The following is a 16,313-nucleotide window of genomic DNA, read 5'->3' as shown; positions in this document are numbered from 1 at the left end:
TAATACTGTGTCTGACACATTGGAAACACTCAATAAAATTCTTTGAATAAATACAAGAGTTAATTACATGAGTCATTAATCAGTACAAATGTAAATTTAGAAGGATTTATGAATTATCTGAAAAAAAGGATATTTAAAACATTCAGAGAATGATAAGTTATCTAGGCCCCATTCTTCAGTTGTGAATTTTTAAATTGGTTCTGCAGCCAAAAGATAGATTCTGCAATTACCGCAGGTGCTGAAACAAGGCCTTGACCCCTTCAATCAATTAGAATACCCCGTGCTCAGAAACAGGACCTAGGAAGGTTTTCCCCTTGGATTGGAGGGGTTGTGGATGAAGGCTTGGAGGAGTTAATTCATCTAGGCACATTCAAGAACCACTACACTGTCTTAATTGGCTCCACCACCCCCCACCCAAAGTGGACCCTGAGACAAGGACATGGTGGACATATTTTACTTGGAAAATGATCTAAGGCCACATAAGTGAAGAAGTGGGGAAAACAAGACAAAGGAGGAGAAAAGTGAATAGAGAGTGCATTAAGGGAAAGGTTACTCCAGTGGGCAACTGAGGCTCAAACCTAATGGGAACCCTCTAAAAAAAACTGTGTGAAACACACCTTTGAATCCTCCCACAGAGGGATCTGGAGGCTGGGGCAATTATCTACCAATTCTGATGTCCAATAGGATGAGCGTTAGGTTGTTCCTGAGGGGTATTAACTCCCAGCAACTTCTGTTTACAGCTAAGGAAGTTCCCAAGGTGCCAGAGACAACCTTCAGGCAGAGAAGCAGGGAGCCTTAGACACTTGAGTGGGACTCATGTGCAGGAATGCAAGTGAGCTCAGAGGTGGGCAAAGGGATATGGGGCAGAGCAACAAGAGTATCTGCTCAACATTTTACTTGTGAATAATGCTTTTGTATTTATAAAGTTCTTTTTCATATAGTTATGACTGAACCCTCACAAACACTCTGTGCTGTCAGAATTATTATTTTTTAGTTTTTTTTTTACATTTTTTATTGTGAAGAGTAACATACATACAGAAAGGTGATAACTTTCAAAGTACAATTTAACAAGCAGTTATAGAGCAAATTTCAAATAATATTATGCATTACAGTTCCAAAATTTCAGTTATTTCCTCTTTGTGAAATATAACATATATACAGAATTGTGATAACTTTCAAAGTATAATTTAACAAGTAGCTATTAAGCAAATTTTGAAGCATGTTACATGGTAGAGTTCCACCATGTCAGTTATTTCCTTCTACCTATTTGTGCTGGTTTGAATCTATCATGTCCCTCACAAAAGTCATGTTCTTTTAATCCAACCTTGTGGCGCAAACTTATTATGGGTGGGATCTTTTGATGAGGTTGTTCCCATGGAAGTGTGACCTACCCAACTGTGGGTAAAAAGAAACCTTTTGATTAGATTATTTCCATGGAGGTGTGACCCTGCCCATTCAAGGTGGGTCTTCATTAGTTTACTGGAGTCCTAAAAAGAGCTCAGATGCTGACACAGACCCAGACACTTGGAGATGCAAGCAGAAAGATGTTTGGAGACACTAAATGTACTGGTTTGTATACATTATGTCTCCCAGGAAAAGTCATGTTCTTTGATGCAATCTTGTGGAGGCAGACATATTAGTGTTGACTAAGTTGGAACATTTGGATTGGGTTTTTTCCATGGAGATGCACTCCACCCAACTGTGGGTAATAACTCTGAATAGATAATTTCCATTGAGGTGTGGCCCCACCCATTCAACTTGGGCTTTGATTAGTTTGCCAGAGCACTATATAAGCTCAGATAGAAAAACTGAGCTTATTACAGCCAAGAGGGACACTTTGAAGAATGCACAGGAGCTGAGAGAGGAGCTTCAGCCTACAGAGACATTTTGGAAATAGCCTTTGAAAACAGACTTTTGCTCCAGAGAAGCTAAGAGGGGACAAACATCCCGAGAGCAACTAAAAGTGACATTTTTGAGGAGCTGCCACCTAGACAGGAATGTCCTGGGAGAAAGCCATTTTGAAACCAGAACTCTGGAGCAGATGCCAGCCACATGCCTTCCCAGCTAGCAGAGGTCTTCCAGACACCATTGGCCATCCTCCAGTGAAGGTACCCGATTGTTGATTTCTTACCTTGGACACTTTATTGCCTTAAGACTGTAACTGTGTAACCAAATAACCCCCCTTTTATAAAAGCCAATCCATTTCTGGTGTTTTGCATTCTGGCAGCATTAGCAAACTAGAACACTAAGCAAAAAGATGAAGCCCAGAGTTTGCCCCAGAGAAGCCAAGAGAGGACCCCCAGATGCTTGGAGAGAAATACCCTGGGAGAACAAGCAAGGTTGCAGAGGAGCTGAGAGAGATAAGCTAAGGACAGAAGCCCAGAGACATTTTGGGGAAAGCCATTTTGAAACCAGAACCCAGAAGCAAAGGACCAGCAGATGCCACCATGTGCCTTCCCAGATGACAGAGGTGTTCCAGATGCTATCAGCCTTCCTTCAGTGAAGATATCCTATTGTTGAGGTCTTTGTTTGGACACTTTTATGGCCTTAAAACTGTAAATTTTTAACCTAATAAATCCCTTTTTAAAAAGCCAATCCATTTCTGGTATTTTGCATTCCAGCAGTTTAGCAAACCAGAACACTATTCTAGTACCCTAGAAACTAATATATGCACATAAAGATTCTGTATTCACAAGCCTTTGTTAAATCATACCTTGTCAGTTGCTACCCCTCCCTCTCATTTGATCACTGTTTCAATCTTCAAGGATATCTTAGCAGTGACCACTCTAACTTATTCATATTGAAAAGGGGTGTCCACATTATGAGGAAAGGGATACATCTGGTTGATGTTTTGGAGAGGCTGTTGCCTCTGGATTTGGGGACTTATCTGGCATAGGAACACGCTGGAGGACTTAAGTTTCTGAAAAGTAAATTTAGTGAGTGAAACTTTTATAGAGTCTCAGATAGGGACCTAGATATTCTTTAGGGTTTTCAGGACTACTGTTGGTTAGGGCTTGGCATACTGTGGGCATTTGGAATATCTAGCTGGAGCTTGTATAAGAGTAACCTCCAGGATAGCCTCTCGACTTGATTTGAAATCTCTTACCTACTGAAACCTTATTCTGTTACCTTTATTTTCTCCCTTTTGGTCAAAAGGTATTCTCAATTCTTTGCTGCCAAGGCCAGGCTCATTCCTGGGAGTCATGTCTCACATCATCAGGGAGACTCACTCCCCTGGGAATCATGTCTCATATGAGGGGGGTGATGAGTTTATTTGCAGAATTGGGCTTAGAGAAAGGCCACTTCTGAGCAACAAAAGCAGTTCTCTGAAGGTGACTCCTAGGAGTGATTATAGGTAGGATAAGCCTCGCCTTTACAGCCCTAAGTTTCACTAGAGCAAACCTCAAGATTGAGGGTTTGACTTATTAAGTATGGGGCTCCTTATTTCACATAGCATGTATTCTGTCCAAGTTAAACAATTAATGTCACACATTATCTTAACTTAGTTGTACAATCATCATCACTCTCAATTTTAAAAAATTATCATAACCCAAAACATCCCAAAGCTCTTATCAGCCCCTACTTATTTATCCCTAGCATTAGTGTGGTACTGGTAAGGTATTCCTATTAAATACAGTCTATAATATGCAATTTGTGGTTTTTCTCATATACCATTCTATCATAAACTCTTTGTACCAGTGTCATATCTTAGAAGTAGATCATGTAATCACTTGTGGGATGCATTCCTTTAAATAAGCCCTTTGAATCATGTTTGCCTTCAATGCAGCTCTGATACTTATAATCCCATTAAAGAACTATCATCACCTCTGTCCATTCCATACCTTTAAGTTCACCCTCTTTAACATGTCAATACATATTAGGTAATTATTCCCCCTTCACTAGCTTCTGTTTATCTGTAGGTCCACTATATTCTACATTATAAGACATTGATTTTACATTGTTCAGGGAGTTCACATTAGTGATAACAAACAATATTTATCCTTTTGTGCCTGAACTTATTTCACTCAGCATTATGTCTTCAAGGTTTATCCATGTTGTCATATGTTTCAGGACCTCATTCCCTCCTACTGCTGCATAGTATTCCATCATACATATATACCACATTTTGTTTATCCACTCATCTATTGAAGGACACTTGGGTTGTTTCCAACTCTTGGCAATTGTGGACAATGCCACTATGAACATTGGTGTTCAAATGTCTGTTATTGTCACTGCTTTCATATCTTCTGGGTATATATGAGAAGAGAAATTGCTGAATCATAGGGTAACTTGATATCTATTGTTCTGAGGAACTGCAAAATTGTCTTCCACAGTGGCTGTACTATTATACATACACAGCAGCAATGAATAAGGGTCCCAATTTCTCCACATCCTCTCCAGCATTTGTAGTTTCCTGTTTGTTTAATGGCACCCATTCTTATTGGTGTGAGATTATATCTAATTGTGGTCTTGATTTGCACTTCCCTAATAGCTAGTGAAGATGAACATTTTTTTCATGTGTTTTTTAGCCATTTGTATTTCCTTTTTGGAAAAATGTCTTTTCATATATTTTTCCCATTTTATAATTGGGCTATTTGTACTATGTCATTGAGTTGTTGGATTTCTTTATATGCCGGGCATCAGTCTCTTATCAGATATATGGATTCCAAATATTTTCTCCCATTGAGTTTGCTGTGCCGTCACCTTTTTGACGAAGTCAAAAGGTACAGAAGCTTTTGATTTTGAGGAGTTCATATTTACCTATTTTTTTTTTGTTTGTTTTGTTGCTTATGCTTTTGGTGTAAGGTCTAAGAAGTTACCTCCTAATACCAGGTCTTGAAGATATTTCCCTACGTTATCTTCTAGTTTTATGGTACTGTCTCTTATATTAAGGTCTTTGATCCACTTTAAGTTAATTTTTGTATAGGGTAAGAGGTAGGGGTCCTCTTTCATTCTTTTGGATACAGATATCCAGTTCTCCCAGCCCCATTTGTTGAAGAGACTGTTCTGTCACAGTTCAGTAGATTTGGGGGCCTTTTCAAACATCAGTCTATTTCTGAAACTCAATTTGATTCCATTGATCAATTTGTCTATCTGTGAGCCAGTACCATACTGCTTTGACCCACTGTGGCTTTAGAGTAGGCTTTAAAGTCAGAAAGTATAAGTCCCCCCACTTCTTCTTTTGCAGAATGTTTTTGGCAATTTGAGGTCCCTTTCCCTTCCAAATAAACTTGATAACTGGCTTTTCCAGTTGGCAAAGTAGGTTGTTGGAATTTTGATTGGAATTGTGTTGAATCTGCAGATCAGTTTGGGTAGAATTGACATCTTAGCATTTAGCCTTCCTATCCATGAACACGGAATATCTTTCCACCTATTTAGGTCCACTTTGATTTCTTTTAGTAAAGTTTTGTAATTTTCTGTTTAGGGTCATTTGATTTTTCCCTTTTGATTGGTTAATGTTTTGCATTACACTGATTTATTTTCTTATGTTGAATCACCCTTGTATGCCTGGAGTGAATCCCACTTGTTTGTGGTGTATATTTCTTTTAACATGTCTTTGGTTTTGATTTGCAAGTATTTTGTTGAGAATTTTTGCATCTATATTAATTAGGGAGATTGGCCTGTAGTTTTCCTTTCTTGTAGCATCTTAATCTGGTTTGTGTATTAGAGTGATATTCGCTTCATAAAATGAGTAGGTAGTGTTCCATTTTCTTCAATTTTTTGAAAAACTTTGGGCAAGAATGGTGTCAGTTCTTTTTGGAAAGTTTGGTCAAATTCCCCTGTGAAGCCATCTGGGCTTATTTGTAGGAACCTGTTTTATGAATGATTGGATCTCTTTATGTGTGATTAATTTGCTGAGGTCTTCTATTTCTCCTCAGATAAGTCTAGGCTGGTCATGTGTTTCCAGAAAATTATCCATTTCCTCTAAATTGTCTAGTTTGTTGCTGTCCATTTGTTCATAGTATCCTCTTATGATTTCTTAATTTATTCAGGATCCACAGTAATGTCCCCCCTCTCATTTATGATTTTGTTTATTTGTGTTTTCTCTCTTTTTGACTTTGTCAGTCTAGCTAAGTGTTTGCCAATCTTGTTGATTTTCTCAAAGAACCAATTTTTGGTTTTATTTACTCTCCCTATTGTTTTTTGTTCACCATATCATTTATTTCTGCTTTAATCTATGTTATTTACTTTCTTCTTCTTGCTTTAGGGTTAGTTTGCTGATCATTCTCTAGCTTCTTCAGTTGCTCTGTTAGGTTTTTGGTTTTAGCTCTTTCTTCCTTTTTAATTTATGCATTTAGAACTATAAATTTCCCCCTCAGCACCACCTTTACTGCATCCCATAGGTTTTGATATGTTGTGTTCTCATTTTCATTCATCTCTAGATATTTACTGATTTTTCTTGCAATTGCTTCTTCAACATGCTGATTGTTTAGGAGTGTGTTGTTTAACATCCACATTATTTATGAATGTTCTAGTTCTTTGGTGGTTATCAATTTCTAGTTGTATTCCATTATGGTCAGAGCATGTACTTTGAATAATTTCAATCTTTTTAAATTTAAATTTATTATTATTATTTATTTTTAAATTTATTGAGGCTTGTTTTGTGCCACAGCATATGATATATCCTGGAGAATGTTCCATGAGTGTTAGAGAAGAATGTATATCCTGGTAATTTTGGATGCAATGCTTTACATATGTCTGTTAATTCTAATTCATATATAATGTTGATTAGTTTCTCGATTTCCTATTGGTCCTCTGTCTAGTTCTTCTATCTATAGAAGATAGTGGTTTATTGAAGTATCCCACAATTATTGTAGAAACATCAATTTCTCCCTTTGGTTTTGACAGTGTTTGTCTCATGCACATTGGAGCTCCTTGATTGGGTGCATAAACATTTATGATTGCTATTTCTTCTTGGTGAATTGTCCCTTTTATTAGTATACAGTGTCCTTCTTTGTCTTTTATGACATACTTGCATTTAAAGTCCATTTTATCTGAAATTACTATTGCTATCCCTGCTTTCTTTTGGCTGCAGTTTGAGTGTAATTTTTTTCCGTCCTTTCACTGTCAATCTCTTTGTGTTGCTGAGTCTAAGATGAGTCTCTTGTAAACAGTATATTGATGGATCATACTTTTTCATCCATTCTATAAATCTGTATCTTTTATTTAATATTATTACTGTGAAAGCAGTTGTTGAACCAACCATCTTATCCTTTGGTTTTTGTTGGTCAGATCTATTTCCCCCCTTCTCTTTTTTTCTTTTAAGTTACCCTTACTAATAATCTTCAGTTCTGTGCCCTTCTACAGACTTCTCTCTCTTTTCTTTTTTTCTCAGCTGGTAGAGCTCCCTTTAATATTTCTTGCAGGGCAAGTCTCTTGTTAACAAATTCTCTCAGCATTTGTTTGCCTGTGAAAATCTTAAACTTTCCCTCAATTTTGAAGGAGAGCTTTGCTGAATAAAAAATTCTTGGCTGGCAATTTTTCTCTTTCAGAATCTTAAACATGTTATAACACTGCCTTCTTGCCTCCATGGTGCCTGCTGAGTACTCAGCACTTAGTCTTATGTGATTTCCCTTGGATGTGGTGAATTGCTTCTCTCTTGCTGCTTTCAGGACTTTCTCTTTCTCTTAAGCATTGGGCAATCTGATAAGTATGTGTCTTGGACTGGGTTTACTTGGATTTATTCTATTTGGAGTTCATTGGGCATCTTTTATTTGCATATTTATGTCATTTAGAAGGGTTGGGAAGTTTTCCCCAACTATGTCTTCAAATACTCTTCCTAGCCCTTTACTCTTCTCTTCTCCTTCGTGACACGAATGATCCTTATATTTGTGCAATTCTTGTTGTCCATCTTTTCCCTGGGATCCATTTCAAATTTTTCTATTTTTTTCAACATTTGTTCTTTTGTGTGTTTTCATTCAATTGTCCTGTCCTCTGTTTCACTTATTCTTTCTTCTTGCTCTTCAAATCTGCTGTTGTGTGTCTCTAGTATATTTTAAATTTGATCAACAGTATCTTTTATTTCCATACAATCTGTTTTTTATTTACTCTTTCAAATTCTTCTTTATGCTCTTCTAGCATCTTCTTGATGTCCTTTAATGTCTTTAGCCAACCTGTGCAAGTTTCAATGTATTATGTCCCCCTAAATGCAATTATCTTTGATGTAATCTTGTGTGGGCAGACATATCAGTGTTGATTAGATTGTAATTCTTTGAATGTTTCCATGGAGATGCTACCCACCCAACTGTGGGTGATGACTCTGATTGGATAGTTTCCATGGAGGTGTGGCCCTGCCCATTCAGCATGGGCCTTAATTAGTTTACTAGAGCACTATATAAGCTTGGACAGAAGGGTCAAGCTTGCTACAGTCAAGAGGGACACTTTGAAGAATGCACAGGATCAGAGAGAGGTGCTGAAGATGAGAGACAGTTTGAAGATGGCCATTGAAAGCAGACTCTTGCTCTGTAGAAGCTAAGAAAGGACAAATGCCCCAAGAGCAACTGAGAGTGACATTTTGAAGAGGAGCTGTGGCCTAGAGAGGAACATCCTGGGAGAAAGCCATTTTGAATCCAGAACTTGGAGCAGATGCCAGCCACATGCCTCCCCAGCTAACAGAGGCTTTCTGGATGCCATTGGCCATCCTCGAGTGAAGGTACCCAATTGTTGATGCCTTACCTTGGACATTTTATGGCCTTAAGACTTTAACTGTGTAACCAAATAAACCCCCTTTATAAAAGCGAGTCCATTTCCGATATTTTCTTAATGGCAGCATTAGCAAACCGGAACACAACCCATTAAAGTTGTTTTGGAGATTTGTGTGTACTTCTTTGATTAATTGCTCCAAGTTCTTTGTCTATTCTGGCCTTTTAATTCGGTCATTTGGTTTGTCCATATCTTCTTGTTTCTTCGTGTGCTTTATAATTTTCTGTTGCCTTCAGGGCATTTGCTTATCTTGATGAGTTTATTCTGGGAAATGCATGATTATTTGAATATATGCAGAGCCACAGCTTGCTGGAGTGCACTTGCCCTGTCTTCCCAGGAGATGGTGCTCTTGAGCCACCTCTCACCCTCAAGCCAGCTTTCCTACAACTTTACCTGTGTGCTGGGCAGGTTCCAAACCAGGTAGAAATATAATCAGCACACCATTGTGCACTGAGGACTGCCAGCTCTGGGGTTGTGTTTTGGGTTCTGTTCAGTTCAGCAGGGAGTCCACTTAATGGGACTATGGGTCTGGTGATACCCGGGCCTACCAGTGGATCACCCTCAGGTTGTGGGCCTGTACATCTCACCCTCCAGCTCAAATGTGCCCCATTCCCTGCCCCCCATGTGCCCATGAGCCTCTGGGGTGTGAGAGAGGCTCTTAGTGCTTCCATGTGGCACCTTTGCCTGCCTCTGTTTCTCGCCTGTGCACAACACATATTTCTGTGGAGGGAGAGTGAATGTGGTCAACACTGGTCTGCTCTGTCCCACGTTCCTTCATGGGAGCTCCCATGTGACTGAGTAGTACTATCTCCCTAGCTAAGTTCTGAAATGGATGCACAAGAGTGGAGAGCTGCTCACTCCCCTGCCTGGCAGCCATCTTGCTGCTGCCAGCCCCAGTGGAAGCCCCAGCTGAATAAACTTACCCCATCCTTAGAGATGCAGTTTCTCTGCTTTTTCATCCAAGTCCCCACCACGTATTGTATAAGTCCATCTCTGGCCACTCGCAGCCTGAAACTGCTATCCTGGGCATCCTCTGGCCCTCCTCTAGTTTCTTTCTTGGAGAAGTTTGCTCTGCCTCACCTATTCCACCATCTTCCTGGAACTCCAGGAATTATTTTTAACATTCCTCATTTCACACTTAAAGAAATTGAAGTCTGGGGAAGGTGAAGTCTTCTTCTCCAGGCAATAAGCAGCTCAGCCAGGCATCAATCCCAATCCTCTGAGTTCAAACTGCATACACTTTGCCACACATTATGCCACCTCAGGAAAGATAAGTTGGTTGGCTTATAAATAATTAATAATATTAGTGTCATGGCCTAAGGGGCTTTTGCAGCTGAAGGACTAAAGAAAGCACTGTATATGTTCTGAGACATGATCTTTAATTTTGGGGCTTACTGACAGGGTGGGAAGTCAGTCACTTTGCCTTGAATTCAGGAGCTTCTCTGAATGGATTCAGGAGCTGCTCTGAATGGCAGTGGGTTCAGAACTCAACGTGAAGATACTTTGCAAAAGCAGTGGGTGCCAGGGAGTGCCTATAAGGGTTACAACAAAGACATTCAAATGGGTATGACCTCAGGGAGTTTCAGGGAGGAGGTAGTTTTGGCAGGGAGTCAAGCTATAGATTACATTTAGCACCAGAGGCCTGATGTTACAAGGAGAGTAGGTCAAACCTCAACTGACCTAGGTCACACAAGCTGCTGTGTGCACAGACTTCAAGACACTTGGGGAAGGCCCTGGGCCTTGGGATCCCACAACTAGTTAGTATATGATGTGCCAAACCCATAATTTATTACAATGGGAGTTCTGCCTCTTGGAGCAAAGGCAGAGAACAGGGTCCCACATCTAAAGTTGGGGCTAAAAATCAGGCCCATCAGAAAGGTCAACTACTAAAGACACTGCTGTTACAGCTGAAAATAGTTCTGTTAGATAGATCCCACTAGAGTGGTGTGTCTAATGAGGATTCCTGAAATCATACAACTTTCTAACAAAAAAGAAATGGCTTTTTTTGAGGAAAAGTCATTTAAGGAGAAATAGAGTCACTAGCCAACCTTTTCAATAACACCAAAGAAATTCTAGCAGATGGCCCATGTTCTCTGGAAACAAATGTACATTCACAGACTCTCTTTCTTTGATCTTCTGGAAACTTCCATAAGATAACTGTTAAAGGGCTGTATTATGTTTGGTTGTATCAACCTTTTATCTCTAAGAAACCAAATCTATTTTATATGGGTCAGGGTAATAGTCTATTTTAGCCTGTAGACTATAACTGCTGATGCTTACCTAAATCAAACACATTAATATATCATTGTTTATGGAAAGCTTGCAGAAATCTGTAGGCCATAGAAGCAAAAGATGCACCAGATTTTTACACTATTTTTCATAGGTGGCATATTCCCCTAAAAGAAGATCTCAGCATTAAAGAGAACTATTTTGTTTCTTCTTCAGTAAAATGTGGGCACTGCGACAGTTTCCTCCAAGGTCCTTTCAAGACTAAGAGTTTAAAATTTTGGTATTAAATAAAGCAAGTCAATACTAGGAAACTCTAAGAAAATTCTTGCAACTGCACTAGCCCTCTCTTTGACTTCTCTGGTTATACTAGGTGATTCTAATCTTCCATGCAGATGTCTTGGCTAAATTGTCTTATTCTTCATAAGGTAGTATAGTGAGCTAGAGCACACTGGGATCCTGAGTATTCGCTGACAGATTAATCCTTTCTGCATCAGTTGCTCCCCTTGATTCTTCCTTATCTTTTTAGCACATCAATCAGGGGATAGGCAAAGCAGTGAAGTAAACACAAAGAAAGAAAATATCATTCCACTTCCTGCTGGATTTCTTGCTTCTTATGAAAGCAAGAGTGACTTAGCCTTTAGATCCTTCCCTTCCAGAAATAGGAGAAATAGATGCTCAGGGAGACTTGACAATCACCATTTTCCTTCTGTCTGGATAAAATAAGTTAGTAATTAACAAATTGGAAGTTTCTGTAGAATCTTGTCGATTTTCCTATGGTTTGTGCTTATGTGCATATTTGAAAACAAACTGCTAGTATCTTTTGTTCAGAGCAATGTTGACGAAAATACATTAAGATTTTCAAATAACTGACACAAACATTCATATCCAATATAGAGAAGAGGGAAGGAGGTACAAGATAGAGGGGAGGAAAAAGTGTTTTATCATTTATCAACATTAAAGATAGTATCTTTTATTTAAATGTAAAAGGTTCTGACTCCCACTCCTCACTTCCAACATTTTTAATGTTATTTACTAATTTTATTTACTAATGTTATTATTTACTAATGTTATTATTAGTTATATTTACTAATTTACTAATATTGGTTTTATTACCAATATTAGTTATATTTACTAATTAGTAAATATAACCAATATTTATATTACTAATATTTATATTGCTAATTAGTAAATATTAGTTATATTTACTAATGTTACTAATATACTAATGTTATTAATTATTTATTAATGTTAGTAATTATTAGTTATATTTAGTGTTATTTGCTAAAGTTATTTACACTCTCTGGTGTACCCACTGTTGTATAATGTTCTCTCATTCAGAATAAAATGTCTGTTTTTGGCTTTATTTTTTATTTTTAAAAACATTTTATTAAAGTGCATTATACATACAAAAAGTGTACAAATCATAATGTATATCTCAATATATTTTTACAAACTAACCATATCTGTGTAACTAGCTCCCAGATAAAGAAATAGAACATTATGGAAACCCCAGAGGCCTCCAACATGTCACTTTCTCCCTCAAGAGTATCTACTCTCCTAACTTCTAACCACATAGATTACTTTTTTTTTTTTTTTAATTCAGTTTTATTGAAATATATTCACAAACCATACAGTCATCCATGGTATACAATCAACTGTTCACAGTATGATCATATAGTTATGCGTTCATCACCACAATCTATTTCTGAACATTTTCCTTACATCAGAAAGAATCAGAATAAGAATAAAAAATAAAAGTGAAAAGAGAATACCCAAACCATCCCCCCATCCCACCCTATTTGTCATTTAGCTTTTACTCCCATTATTCTACTGATTTTTTTTTCAATTTTTTAACTTTGTTTATCAAAAAATTAAAAACAAACAGGCAAACAACAACCAAAAAAACCCCACAACATTTGAAACAAAGCAATGGATTAAGGAAAACAAATAACCTAAAATAACTACTTTGCTTCCAATATGTTCCTACCATACCCCAAGAAAATTAATAAACCATGTCCAAACAGAGGAGTAAGAAAAACAAATAATCTAAAATAACTACATTGCTTCCAACATGTTCCTACCATACCCCAAGAAAATTAACAACCCCTAAGAAAACAAAGGAATAAGAGAGAAAAAAAAAACCTAAAATAACTCTATTGCTTCCAACATGATCTTACTATATCCAAGAAAGTTTACAAACCATAATCATTCCTGAGCATTCCCATAACATTGAGATTACCCTCCATAGTTTATCTGTTCTTATTAGATTAACATTCCCCCTCCACTAATTGGTATCTCTAGGTCCCCTACATTCTACAGTATAAAACATTGTACATTTTTCACAGAACTCACATTAGTGGTAACATACAATATTTCTCTTTTTGTGCCTGGCTTATTTTGCTCAGCATTATGTCTTTTTTTTTTTTTTTTAATCTTCATTTTATTGAGATATATTCATATACCACGCAGTCATACAAAACAAATCGTACTTTCGATTGTTCACAGTACCATTACATAGTTGTACATTCATCACCCAAATCAATCCCTGACACCTTCATTAGCACACACACAAGAATAACAAGAATAATAATTAGAGTGAAAAAGAGCAATTGAAGTAAAAAAGAACACTGGGTACCTTTGTCTGTTTGTTTCCTTCTCCTATTTTTCTACTCATCCATCCATAAACTAGACGAAGTGGAGTGTGGTCCTTATGGCTTTCCCAATCCCCTTGTCACCCCTCATAAGCTACATTTTTATACAACTGTCTTCGAGATTCATGGGTTCTGGGTTGTAGTTTGATAGTTTCAGGTATCCACCACCAGCTACCCCCAATTCTTTAGAACCTAAAAAGGGTTGTCTAAAGTGTGCGTAAGAGTGCCCACCAGAGTGACCTCTCGGCTCCTTTTGGATTCTCTCTGCCACTGAAGCTTATTTCATTTCCTTTCACATCCCCCTTTTGGTCAAGAAGATGTTCTCCGTCCCACGATGCCAGGTCTACCTTCCTCCCCGGGAGTCATATTCCACGTTGCCAGGGAGATTCACTCCCCTGGGTGTCTGATCCCACGTAGGGGGGAGGGCAGTGATTTCACCTTTCAAGTTGGCTTAGCTAGAGAGACAGGGCCACATCTGAGCAACAAAGAGGCATTCGGGAGGAGGCTCTTAGGCACAACCATAGGGAGGCTTAGCCTCTCCTTTGCAGCAACCGTCTTCCCAAGGGTAAAACCTGTGGTAGAGGGCCCAACCCATCAAACCACCAGTCCCCTATGTCTGTGGTCATGTTAGCAACCATGGAGGTGGGGTAGGCGAATACCACTGCATTCTCCACAGGCTCCTCAAGGGGGCACTACATCTTTTTTTTCCTTGTTTTTTTTTTTTTTTTTTTTAACTTTCCCTTCTTTTTTAAATCAACTGTATGAAAAAAAAGTTAAAAAGAAAACAAGCATACAATAAAAGAACATTTCAAAGAGACCATAACAAGGGAGTAAGAAAAAGACAACTAACCTAAGATAACTGCTTAACTTCCAACATGTTCCTACTTTACCCCAAGAAAGTTACCTAATATAGCAACATTTCTGTGAACTTGCTCCTACTATATCCATCAGAAATTAACAGACCATAGTCATTCCTGGGCATCCCCAGAACGTTAAATAGCTTATCTGTTCTTCTTGGATTATTGTTCCCCCTTCCTTAATTGCTCTCTACTGCTAGTTCCCCTACATTCTACATTATAAGCCATTTGTTTTACATTTTTCAAAGTTCACATTAGTGGTAGCATATAATATTTCTCTTTTTCTGCCTGGCTTATTTCGCTTAGCATTATGTCTTCAAGGTTCATCCATGTTGTCATATGTTTCACGAGATCGTTCCTTCTTACTGCCGCGTAGTATTCCATCGTGTGTATATACCACATTTTATTTATCCACTCATCTGTTGAAGGACATTTGGGTTGTTTCCATCTTTTGGCAATTGTGAATAATGCTGCTATGAACATTGGCGTGCAGATATCTGTTCGTGTCACTGCTTTCCGATCTTCCGGGTATATACCGAGAAGTGCAATCGCTGGATCGAATGGTAACTCTATATCTAGTTTTCTAAGGAACTGCCAGACTGACTTCCAGAGTGGCTGAACCATTATACAGTCCCACCAACAGTGAATCAGAGTTCCAATTTCTCCACATCCCCTCCAGCATTTGTAGTTTCCTGTTTGTTTAATGGCAGCCATTCTAACCGGTGTTAGATGGTATCTCATTGTGGTCTTAATTTGCATCTCTCTAATAGCTAGTGAAGCTGAACATTTTTTCATGTGTTACTTGGCCATTTGTATTTCCTCTTCAGAGAGCTGTCTTTTCATAACTTTTGCCCATTTTATAATTGGGCCGACTGTGCTATTGTCATTGAGTTGTAGGATTTCTTTATATATGCAAGATATCAGTCTTTTGTCAGATACATGGTTTCCAAAAATTTTTTCCCATTGAGTTGGCTGCCTCTTTACCTTTTTGAGAAATTCCTTTGAGGTGCAGAAACTTCTAAGCTTGAGGAGTTCCCATTTATCTATTTTCTGTTTTGTTGCTTGTGCTTTGGGTGTAAAGTCTAGGAAGTGGCCGCCTAATACAAGGTCTTGAAGATGTTTTCCTACATTATCTTCTAGAAGTTTTATGGTACTTTCTTTTATATTGAGATCTTTGGTGCATTTTGAGTTAATTTTTGTGTGGGGGGTGAGGTAGGGGTCCTCTTTCATTCTTTTGGATATGGATATCCAATTCTCCCAGCCCCATTTGTTGAAAAGTCCATTATGACTCAGTTCAGTGACTTTGGGGGCCTTATCAAAGATCAGTCGGCCATAGATCTGAGGGTCTGTCTCCGAATTCTCAATTCGATTCCATTGATCTATATGTCTATCTTTGTGCCAGTACCATGCTGTTTTGGCAACTGTGGCTTTATAATAAGCTTCAAAGTCAGGGAGTGTAAGTCCTCCCACTTCGTTTTTCTTTTTTAGAGTGTCTTTAGCAATTCGAGGCATCTTCCCTTTCCAAATAAATTTGATAACTAACTTTTCCAAGTCTGCAAAGTAAGTTGTTGGAATTTTGATTGGGATTGCATTGAATCTGTAGATGAGTTTGGGTAGAATTGACATCTTAATGACATTTAGCCTTCCTATCCATGAACATGGAATATTTTTCCATCTTTTAAGGTCTCCTTCTATTTCTTTTAGTAGAGTTATGTAGTTTTCTTTGTATAGGTCTTTTACATCTTTGGTTAAGTTTATTCCTAGGTACTTGATTTTTTTAGTTGCTATTGAAAATGGCATCTTTTTCTTGAGTGTCTCTTCAGTTTGTTCATTTCTAGCATATAGAAACATTACTGACTTATGTGCATTAACC

Source organism: Choloepus didactylus, chromosome X (genome assembly GCF_015220235.1).
Source record: "Choloepus didactylus isolate mChoDid1 chromosome X, mChoDid1.pri, whole genome shotgun sequence".
Lineage (NCBI taxonomy): Eukaryota > Metazoa > Chordata > Mammalia > Pilosa > Megalonychidae > Choloepus > Choloepus didactylus.
This window is presented reverse-complemented; position numbering follows the sequence as displayed.